This window comes from Papaver somniferum, chromosome 10 (assembly GCF_003573695.1).
Source record: "Papaver somniferum cultivar HN1 chromosome 10, ASM357369v1, whole genome shotgun sequence".
NCBI classification, from domain to species: domain Eukaryota; kingdom Viridiplantae; phylum Streptophyta; class Magnoliopsida; order Ranunculales; family Papaveraceae; genus Papaver; species Papaver somniferum.
Window position 1 is genome coordinate 35185620 of NC_039367.1, and position 11529 is coordinate 35197148.

Consider the following 11529-nt stretch of genomic DNA (forward strand, 5'->3'; position numbering starts at 1 on the left):
TAGACTCCCAAATTTGAACACTACAATTGAAAAGATTTGGTAATCAGTCATACTAACCGAAGAAGTACCAGTGCCTGGGAATATAGGGTGAGAACCCCAACAAGGAAATAAGAGTGGCAAATTTTGTGTGTATCATCGATTCCACGGCCACAACATCGCGAACTGCAGAAACGCGCAAAGATTTTTGTTGGAACTAATAGAAAAAAGAAAAGTGAACCACTTTCTGGAAGCAAGCGAGTTACCGAGAGCACCACCACAAAACCAGCAACTATACACTGCATTGAAATTGGGCAGATCTCGAGGCAAATAAACTCAATCATTCACTCCGCAAGAGACATCAATGATTTCCATGACAATGTATTGATCCGGGTACATATGAGAGACTGTGAAGGCCGGGAAATACATCTAGTTGCAAGAAGCCGACCATTGGAGGATTGGCAAAGACAACAAATATTGTTCACGACAGAACAAATATCCGAAAGAGGAACCCATACAGACCCACTAGTTATCGCCATGACTATGCAGCCACATACTAAATGGGAAGAAGATGACGAGGAGAAGAAACTACCCTGGACAATAAACAAATCTTGGTAGATACCGGAAGTTCCGTCGATATCTTGTTTTATCACGCTTTCATAACTATGGGGTATGGCAATTAGGACCTGATCCCTTCTACTTACACGATCTATGGATTCAACAGTATTGCATCGAGACCAAAGGGCGAGATTACCGCAGTCATCCCCGCAGGAACTTTGGAAACGGTGATAACATTCTGTGTAGTCGGCGTGGAATCGCCTTATAAAGCCATCATAAGAAGACCCTGGATTCATGATGTCATGGGAGTCGTATCAACTTACCATAGGAGAATTGGATTCCCCATTCCAAATGGCATATGAGAAATCGTGGGAGACTGTACCAGCGCGAACAGATGTAATGAATTGGATGTGAAGCAATATAAGGGGAAGGCGAAGTTAAAAGAAAGACAGAAGCAGAATGTGAAGGGTGACAAAAGAGATCAAAGATTAATTATCAATATGATAAGGACTGAGCCAAAAAACTCTACCAAGAATGAAAGAAATGAGGGAAAAAATCTTGGGAAAACTGCAGAAAAAACTACTGATAAAACGAATAAGGGATTGCCAAAGCTTAAGAAGGTGTCGAGACAAGGCAAAGTCGAAGGACGTGAGTGCCCCTATCCCCAGAGATACAAAATGTACTCCTAAATGTCCATGCACAACTCGCCTTGCTCAAAACAGGAAAGAATGCATTATTTGGACTGAAGAGAGAACAAGGAGAAAGCCTGTGAGATTTGGTAGCAAGGTGGAAGATTCTGAATACAGAAACCTCAAACCACTCAATGAATAATGATATAATTCGCAAGGTGAACCATAAAAGAACCAAAGGTCAGCAGCAAGGAATTAAAACTATCAATGTGAAGACAATAATTGAGGACGATGACAGAGATGCATGTCGCGCTTGAATTAGTTTTTAAGAAGATGCCTTCTATGGTATACTGAATCCAACGATGTACCAGCTAAAGAAACATTCACACGAAGCAAGTTCTTTCTATAAGCGAACAAGCCAATGGCGACAACAAAGTCCGTGAGACTATTTCGTAAGACCTCGATAGGGGCCAGTAAGTTACTATTGAAAACCTCTAACTAGGGAGGCTGGGGTACCTGATTTTGGCGTGTCAACTTAGTTCTCTTGATCGTGCGACGGCCTTTTAACACGATCTTGCAAGAGGCGACCATAAGCCCTGCAGTGCGTCATATTAAGGAACCCTGGAGAAGTTACTATGTTGGGGTGAAACAAAAGCCCATCCATCGAAAGCTACTGAGAACGAACCATCAGCGAATAAGTTCTCCGGTATGGGGTGTAGAAATATGATCAATGGAGTAGAAGGAGTCCTAGCTTGGATACACTCGGTCCCAAAGAAACCCCACCTAGGGTGTGATCTCGCGCCTATAATCCACATAGGCAGAGGGAAAGAGGTCACGATAATACTGATTGTCGCATAACCGGATGGGAAGAGACCAACTGAAATGGTTAGGGGTGACTTCCTTGAAGGGGCAACTCAAAGGGAATATAAAGGGGCGGCACCCTCCACTAGGGAGCTGAATTGTGTCAAAGACGGCGATGTGTTAGGGCTTTATACTCACGGGAGTATCAAAGACCTGGTATATTGTCGCAAATATATCCTGAGGAGAAAATAATACTAACACAGTTAAGGCGAGGTAAATAGACAATGACTCCCAAAAGCACATGGAATTGAGATTTCGTCGCCCAATATTGAAGACCCTACCCAAGAAGACTACAAGTCCTCTGAGTTCTCTATGTGGGGAAGGCAATAAGACCTTATTTTGGAGGCGAATAAGACCTATAAAGTTCATATGAATAAAAGTCAATAAAAGAGCACGAAGTGAAAACTGAGACAATGGAAAGGTCGCGTCGAGGCCATGAAAAGGTCATACTAAAACAACAAGCGATGTCGCGCTAAGGCACGAAGGAATGCATAGGAGGCACACCCTTGTCAAAAGCTAAGTCTACTAAATTCAATAAACTCTATTTTTAAACTCATTTCATATGCTAAGGAGACGAACGAAATATTTGATCTCCAGTACAATTTCAAACTTGCAAAAAATTCCGTAAACTTGGTAATTAACCTAATGATCGCCTCACCTCATTCATCCAAGCAAATACCAAGTATCTTGAGAAGCTACGTGAAAGCAATAACCTTCTTGCGAAGGCGAAAAGCAGAGGCAAGTGGGGGAATATTAGAATTCCCATACTTTTCGCCTTCTTTTGTCAGATATACTAGGAAATGTTAATGCTAAGATCATTCGCCCTAGTCCGTAAAATACAGACATAAATTAACTACGAAATAAAATACGCATCCTAAGCTTGGGAGCACCCAGATAATTATCCAGAACAGAGTAAACATGTTTCCCAGATAAAAAGAAGAACGAAATCTAAGAAGGAGAAGCTCCAGAGGTGACCAACGCAGAACCAGCACCATCAGAAACAAGTTGGGTATCGTGCACTTGGACAACAAAACCATCATCTTGTTGAACCGGGACACCACCAGCATCAGCAGGACCAAGCTCCTCACCATCAACAGGATCCTCCATGGAGACATCCAAGTCAACACGATTGTTCTCTTCATCATCGCTAACCTCAACTTGAGGGTACTCCTCGCGAGGAAGTCCATGCTTTCTGCAGATCAGTCAACAGAAATATGACACTCTTCGTTCACACGATGCTAAGTCGTCTTGGAACACTGATTTCTCATCTCATCTTTAAACAATTGGAATTCTTTCTCCAACTCTTCTTTCGACTTTCGCAAGATATCACGTTCACGCGACAGATCAGATACTAAGCACGAAATGGTAGAGACTTGTGCAGAAGAAGAATCTTGCGCCTTAATGGACTCCTACAACTTCCGCTTAAGTATGGAAATCTCGCGTTTGGACGATTCTGAAAAAACGATAAGTCAAGACAACAAAATCCAAATGTAAGGCAGATGCAACATTCATGACAACCTCTACGACTACCTTCATTTTGCGAAACAACTATACAGGGATCACGAGACACTATGGATTGGCGATTAACAATATATGAAGAAGGCGAAGGTCCTTCAAAGCTTTCTCTCCACTTAAACGAGCGTCATCCCTCTCCCTCAATGATTTTTCCAACTTTGAGACCAAATCATTTGATGCATTCTTTTGAAGTTGAAGAGAACTCTCTAACAAATCACGATCTCGCCGAAGCCTATAATACGCGCTATCAAAAGAGAGCTTACTATTCTTCAAGCCACGGTTATCATCAGATAAAGTTCGATTTTCATATAACAAGGCACAGTTCAGCATGTTAGACAATTCCAGAGCCCTAGAAAGTTGACCAGACAAAGAACTATGCTGATCCGACCGAGCACGCCAGCCAAAATTATCAACCTGAAGCCCATTCACTTGATCACATAAATCCAAGCGAACATCTTCTAATTGAGAAATCTGAGCCCTTAGTGCGATACACTCATCCCCGACATCCTTCGCAGCAAACTCAAACTCGTACCGTTAGGATACACGTTTTCGATTTAAAGCTGCATCAAAAGCCCAAAACCAAAGGAAGCAACAAGAAAACAAGCATGCATAAGAGTAACAAGGCTTTGCAGAATCTCACCTTTAAGTTCATCATTCTTCGCACGAAGCTTGGCAATCTCATTCGCCTCAGCAGATAGCTTCGACAGCTGCTCCTTCAGATCATGGATTGTTTGCTTAGACTTGCTAAATTCGTTTATCTGAACTAAGAGCTGGCGGAATGCCTACAAATACTTGTGCTTTAGAATCACAATAAACAAGAAAAGACAAGGAAAGTTCTCCCTAGTAAAAGGAAATTGGGCTTTTCACAAAAATAGGCCCGTTTTTTTGGTGCTTTTCATTTCTAGGCCACTTTTTTTATTTATTGCTAGACTAGGCAAGTTTTGACCAAAAATGATGGATGGAAAGTTAGCACCGTTAGGTGCACTTAAAAAGACCTAAAAGTCCTTTGAATCGGTTATTTCGACCCAACCAACTACTATGACTCTTTATACGTCATCACCCAGTGCGTACATGGCACTGCTTACATGGCAAGGCCCATGTGACACTGCTTACGTGGCACTCTTATCTTCTTCTCCATAAATCATAAGTGAACGTCTCCACAAACCACATACTTATGCTTCTCTTCATTTTCAGAACTGAAAAATGGGTGGTGGTATGAATGATAATGTAGCCTGCAACAATTTTATAATAAAATTTCTCCCATTTCAGAACTTGCATTGTCTTACAAAAGTATCCATTCATCCATTCACAAAAGATAACCAAAATGAAACATAAATAGTATCAACCATATTGTTCAGATCCAGTCACAGAACAAAAACAAAAGAGACAACCAACCCATCAGACTTTCATGTACTTCTTTGGTTTCTTCTTTCCCTTTGGATCTGCAACTGTGAAGGTGACTTTGTTGTTGACAGATCCAACTATAAGTTCAAGCCCGTCATTCTTGTTGGTTTCTGATACAAATTTCCAAAAACAAATGACTCAGTTAGAGCCCTTCAAACAAGGGGAAAATGTGCATAACCAGTTATGCAGTACAAAAAAAAGTGCATAACTAGTTATGCAGATGCATCAAAGGTTATGCTTATCATAAATCACTGCAGATGCAAAGAAAATATGCATAACTAGTTATGCAGTACAAAAAAATGTGCATAACAAGTTATGCAGTACAAAAAAAAACTGCATAACCAGTTATGCAGATGCATCAAAGGTTATGCTTATCATAAATCACTGCAAATGCAAAAAAAATATGCATAACTAGTTATGCAGTACAAAAAAATGTGCATAACAAGTTATGCAGTACAAAAAAAATATGCATAACTAGTTATGCAGATGCATCAAAGGTTATGCTTATCATAAATCACTGCAGATGCAAAAAAAATATGCATAACTAGTTATGCAGTACAAAAAAATGTGCATAACAAGTTATGCAGTAAAAAAAAAAAGTGCATAACCAGTTATGCAGATGCATCAAAGGTTATGATTATCATAAATCACTGCAGATGCAAAAAAAATATGCATAACTAGTTATGTAGTACAAAAAAATGTGCATAACAAGTTATGCAGTACAAAAAAAATATGCATAACTAGTTATGCAGTACAAAAACACATATCAGTGTTGATTAGATCCTTCACCTTAATATTTATGGTTGGAAATATGTCCTGTTGAACCTCTTTAACCACTTTAACCACTTCCTTTCTACAATTAAGAACAACAAAATATATATCAGACAAATTTATGGAAAACCCATCTCAGACAAATTCTAGAACCATAAAAACCCTAGAAATCAATTATCACACAAACCATAAAAAACCCTAGAAATCAATTTCAGTTAATCATTATCAGCAGAACCCAATTTTGAAATTAAGAAACCCTAGAAATTTATCAGTAAAACTTCATTATCAGCAGAACAAATTCGAACTTCATAAAAATTCTATAAACATAGAAAACCCTAGAAATTCGACAAACCCAAATAAATCAACCTTACAAACAAAACCCATAATAAGTTCATCACTGAAACGTTAAAATCAATCGAGAAACCTCAAAAAACAGATTAGTGTTTTTTGTTACCTCTCTGTAGAACGCTTCTTCCTTCTCGTCATCTTCACCAGCAGGAAATCTTCAATTTGTTCTTCGAATCTCAACTAACAAAACACTGTTTCACTGATTTATCTAAAAACCCTCTTTGAAGAACCCTCTCTGAAGAACAAAAGAGAAGAAGAAACTAAATGAATCGATTTCTCAATCCAAGAATCTTCTGTTATTCCTTACACCTTCCCGCGCTGTCGATAATAACAATGAAGAACTATCTTGGCCGTTCAATTCATCCTCGAGATTTCGTGTTACTTAGATTTGGCTCTCAGATAGCAACACGTGGAGATCTTATCGAGACAGGTGGACATCTAAACGTGTGTGACTGACACACACGTGTGAAGGACATTTCAGTAATCTTACCACATGTATGAGATCTCCCTATATGACATTTTGGCGAGATATTGACAAGTCAACGCGATAAATTGACCGAGATGGCTAAAGTGGATGGAATCCGTTTAACTTGCCTAGTTTTGCAAGAAATAAAAAAAGTGGCCTAGAAATGAAAGTGAGGGTCCAGACGAGGCCTACTTCTGCATATAATCCAAGGAAATTTTACCTCTGACTCAACCGCGATAAGCTTTTCACGTTCATGAAGGTTGGAAAAATCTGAGTCAGACTTGGAAGGCGATATATCCAGTGCAATGATGCTAACCCAGCCCCGTACGAAGCTTCCGCAGCAGCGGCATTGGCAGCAGGCTTCGCGGACTGCTCCACGACAGGACAAGGGCATGACAATGACGCGGAAGAAACCTGAGGGGCATGGGTAAGAGTAAGTGTAGAGATAGGTCTAGGATAAATATATGTGGTCATCTCACCTTTCGTTGGTACAGAAAGGCTAGAAGCGGTAGGAGGCAGCAGCGACATTGGATTCACGACTTTCACACGGGTCCTATCACGAGAATCCTTCTTAAATGCCCTCCTCCGATCACCGTCATGACTCACAGGAGGTTTGGACTGTGAATGAATGAGGCAGGAAGAGTTAGCAGAGTGTGGGAATATTAGATACTAGGAATTACCAATAGGTACTATTCTAGTGTTCTTAGTTAGTGGCAGATCCACCCACTAAAGCCTAGTAACGGTAGGTCCATAATTAAAAGAAAGGAGAAAAATGGACCTAATTTTTTAAGCCCAGGTCCTGCACACGTGTGTAAATTTTACGTGCATTTTTAGAATTCCCAAAATAGCCTTTACTATATATAACAGAAACATAAGCCAATTTCTCTTCATATTCTTTTTCTTCTCAGATTCAGTTTCTCTCTCTCTCTCTCTCCCCCTCTCCCTCTCCTCTTCTCTACTGATGGGGGAAATCTTGTTTTTTCTTCATTCATTTTCTTTAATCTTTAATATCTAGTTTTTTGTATTAGGATAATTTTAGTGCTCATTATATCTGATCTCATCTCATCTGAGTATTTGCTTGTTTTTCAGGGAAAGAGATGTGTTTGGAAGGAGAGGAAATCGACAACTTAAACAATACCTCGTGGATTATTAGAAGGATTATCTGTTGTACTCATTGTTCTTTTGATCTGTTGTATCTCTCTTTTCGCTACTTTCAAGAGTACTACCAATCGCCTTGGGATTCACTCCAGTGTAAGTTCTCTCACACTCTTTAACTCATTTCTGTTTCAATTCGCGTTCATAGACATGAATCAAGTTAAGCCCCAGGTATTCAACAAAAAAGATTTTTATATTTGATGAGATTTAGGAAGAAATTATCATCATCAATCAAATTATTGTTGTATTGTGTGCTGGACACAATCTGAATGATTGGAAATATTGTAATGATGATGGTGATGATATGAATGGGAACCTATTTTCTTTTTCTTTTTCTTGATCTTGCATTGTTTGGTGATTTTTTCGATCTGTACATATATATGGTCCTTTTTGATGTTTGATTTTTCGATCTCCATGCTTGATTAGTTTATTCTCGTGAAAATAGGTCAGATCTAGATGGATCCTCACATTTTTTGTTTATTTCGTTATGAGATTTTCCTATACTAGTTTCTTTTTGTTAGTTTTAGATTTTTTTCACTTTGTTTTTCTTTATGAACCATCAATACATATATGATGTACTGGTAGTTTTTGATGAAAATAGTTCAGATCATGCTTGTTTGTTGTTATAAATTGTTTGGATCAACAGTACATATATGGAATACTGATAAAAATTGCTTTAATTTTGTTGTATTTATAGTTTTTTAATTTTTTTTGCTTGATCTAGAGTACATATATGCAATACTGAGATATAACTGTTTTGATTTTGTTGTATTTGTAGATTTATAAGTTTTTTTTGACATGCAGTTGATTTTTACTTATGAATCATAGGTACATATATGGAATACTGAAAAGAACTTCCTTAATTTGATTATATTTTTGTTTTTCGCTTCAAAACCACGCTTGTTTGTAGATTCAGATGCTATTATCCACAAGTACATATGTCAGATACTGATATGAAGTGCTCTTTGTTGTGTTTGATTCATAGTTTTGTCACCTTTTTAGTCTTATCCTTCAGTAAGTATGTTAAATACGGTAATATGTCTTTCGATTATCTTATTTTTCATAGATCTGTCACCTATTCTTGTCATGCAGTTGATTTGTAATTCAAGAATCTTTAGTACATATGTCACATAGTGATAGTAAGTGCTTTTTGTTGTGTTTGATTCAGTACGTGTGTGAAATATTGAAATAGATTCTAGTTTTGTTGATGTGTTTTACGCGGTACGTATTCATATACAGGTTTGTACTCGCCATTTTGCAGGTACAACCATGGTTTAATTTCCCTCCTTTTGGTATTGCTTCTTTTTCTCCCGTTGATGTACCTATGAAATCCATGAAAAGTAGATTACTGTGTAAAATAGGATTTCATTGGTGTTTCCTTTTGCCGTGTGTTGTTTTTGCTGCTCAAAACCACCGTTACTCCATTGGTACTGCCTTTTGGTATTGCTTCTCAACCATATGTATCAAACGACATCAAAGTTGGCTGGGAGACAACCGGCCGTTGATGATGAGCATATGGAGTTGGTACTATGGTGTTGAGCTGTTAATATTGAACTAAAGCCCCAACTGCTATGGAGTTTCATTAGCCAATACAGTCTCCATGAGTCGTGTATACAAATAACTAACCTTAAGTTAATTACTATCAAAGAATATTCCTATCGTGCAACGATTGTCGTTTTTATAAATGCATTTTAGCTCCAGTCTGTTCTCCCTGACACCAATGCTGATCTTTTTTTTTATCAACTCTATATACAACTAAATGGTTAACCATTTCTTTATTTTTCCTTTGCATGAAGAGTCGACCAAAGATGAGAAAAATGATATTGAAAAATCGCCACAATAATAGGGATATTCCGGTGTAGGATGATTGCTCTCACAGGTTTGGTTCAGTTAATATGTTAACTTAACTTTCTTATTTATCATCTGGACAGTTGTTAATGCTGACTAAGTTGAACACATCAGATGAAACAATGGTTTTGATAAAGCTTAGGAAATGAGCATAAATTGGAGACATGGCGTAGAACTCAGGATCTGATTTAGATGTCTTTGAAAAGAATTCTTCTTCAGTGGAACATTAATTGATTTTTTCCATGACCATTGTCTTCTATATTGATATTAGCTGATTCAGGAGTTTGGGTTTTGCTATTTTATTATCCTATCGAGTATAAATTTCCATGACAATAATAGAGCCTTGCAAGAAGATTAAATTTATTAATATGTGCGCATATCTGAGTTGCATAACAAATGTGACATAGAGAACTTCGTTGTTGGAACAGATGTGTACTTTTCTCAGTAACACTCAAGGTTGGGGTTCCTTCATTGATCCACCGAATTGCAATCCCTGTGCTTGCTTAGAACCATTTTTATTTTAGATGTTAAATTAATGTCTCCTGCGTTTCAGATTCGGCTCTTCTTAGATTTGATTAAGCTACTGTTGATAAAAAAATTCTCATTATGTGGTAACAATCGACAGGTAAAATCATTGATAACCTCCCATGGTAATTTGAATTTAATTACACCCCTTTTAAATTCTTTATGGCTATGATTGAGGAAAACTACTAATGTTAGCTTCGGGGTAAAGCGCAGCTTATGCTGTAAATGTCTTCTCATTGTTGATACTAATGTTTTTTTCTTTTTCTTAATGTATTAACTGTATGTGTATTAGATGCTTTGGATTAATGGCAGGGGCATTAAGAATGCCAATTATGTGCTTCCAGTTTAGTTTTGTGGTTGTCGATTAACTGTAAGAAACTAGCAAAAACAAAAAACATAGTTGCACGACTTATTTCAGCAGATGTAATATAGTTTTTCAGTTATATTATGACTGGATTTCTATGAGATTGCTGCTTTTGTTGACCAGACTTTGATGTATTTCTGCAGGATTTATTGGTGGAGACCGCGACAGAGCAGGATGGCTCAGTCAGTAATATCACCGTGCAGCCCACAGTTTTTCAGGTTCATTAAATTCTGGATTTATTGGTGGAGACCATTTGTCGTGCATTATGAGTTTTATTTGCATTGGTTTGTATGGTTCCTCAAATTAGACTCTGTATGTTTGGGCATAAGTTATGGCCCCTATGATGAACGTTTTAATTTTTGTGTGTCTGCAGGCATTGACACTAGCAGTACGTAAAGCGAGTCAATCTATATGCAGTTAAGAAGAAAACGATAATAGAAGATCCTTGCTTTTCCCCCAGAAGCATGGCAATACAGTCGAAGAAAAATTATAATCATCACAATGTATGTGATGTAACACGTTTTCTAATTTATTTATCATTGATTCTTACAGATTTTTACTCTACCTGGAAGCAGTGCAGCAAATATGTACTCGAATTTGTAAGCATTCAGATATATAATCGGATTTGTAAGCAGTACGACAGATATGTACTCAGATTTCTAAGCAGTGCGACAGATATGTACTCAAATTTGTAATCAGTGTAGCAAATATGTACTCGAATTTTTAAGCAGTGTACCAGATATGTACTCAAATTTGTAAGCAGTGTAGACACACACGTTTGGTAGTAATGGGCATTATGGACATTTCCATGTTTTAATTAATTTTGGACCTCCGGATACAAAAAAAATCCGGTTGCACCCTACTATAAATAACTATATGGGCCTAGGACCAAACAAGAAATTCCCATATTAGATATTAGCAAAAACACTAACGAAAAATGAGAAAACTCCAAACACACAATCAATCATCGAAAGGTTATTTGATGCTTACCTGGGAGACGATTCAGTAGATGAACGAGTCGCAATTTGGTTCCACATAACAGGATCTTTATGAAAACAGATTCTCTTGAACCAGAGGAGAAGAAAAGGTAGAAGAAGAGAGTAAGGAAG

The 11529-nt window shown here is 37.8% G+C and overlaps 1 long non-coding RNA gene across 1 annotated transcript; it reads left to right on the forward strand.

The window, feature by feature from the left end:
* The first annotated feature begins 9546 nt into the window (after nt 1-9546).
* LOC113317486 lies at nt 9547-10872 on the forward strand. The gene is made up of 3 exons (XR_003343580.1): nt 9547-9562; nt 10564-10638; nt 10794-10872. It is a non-coding gene; the product is annotated as an uncharacterized LOC113317486 (long non-coding RNA).
* The last annotated feature ends 657 nt before the right edge of the window (nt 10873-11529 follow it).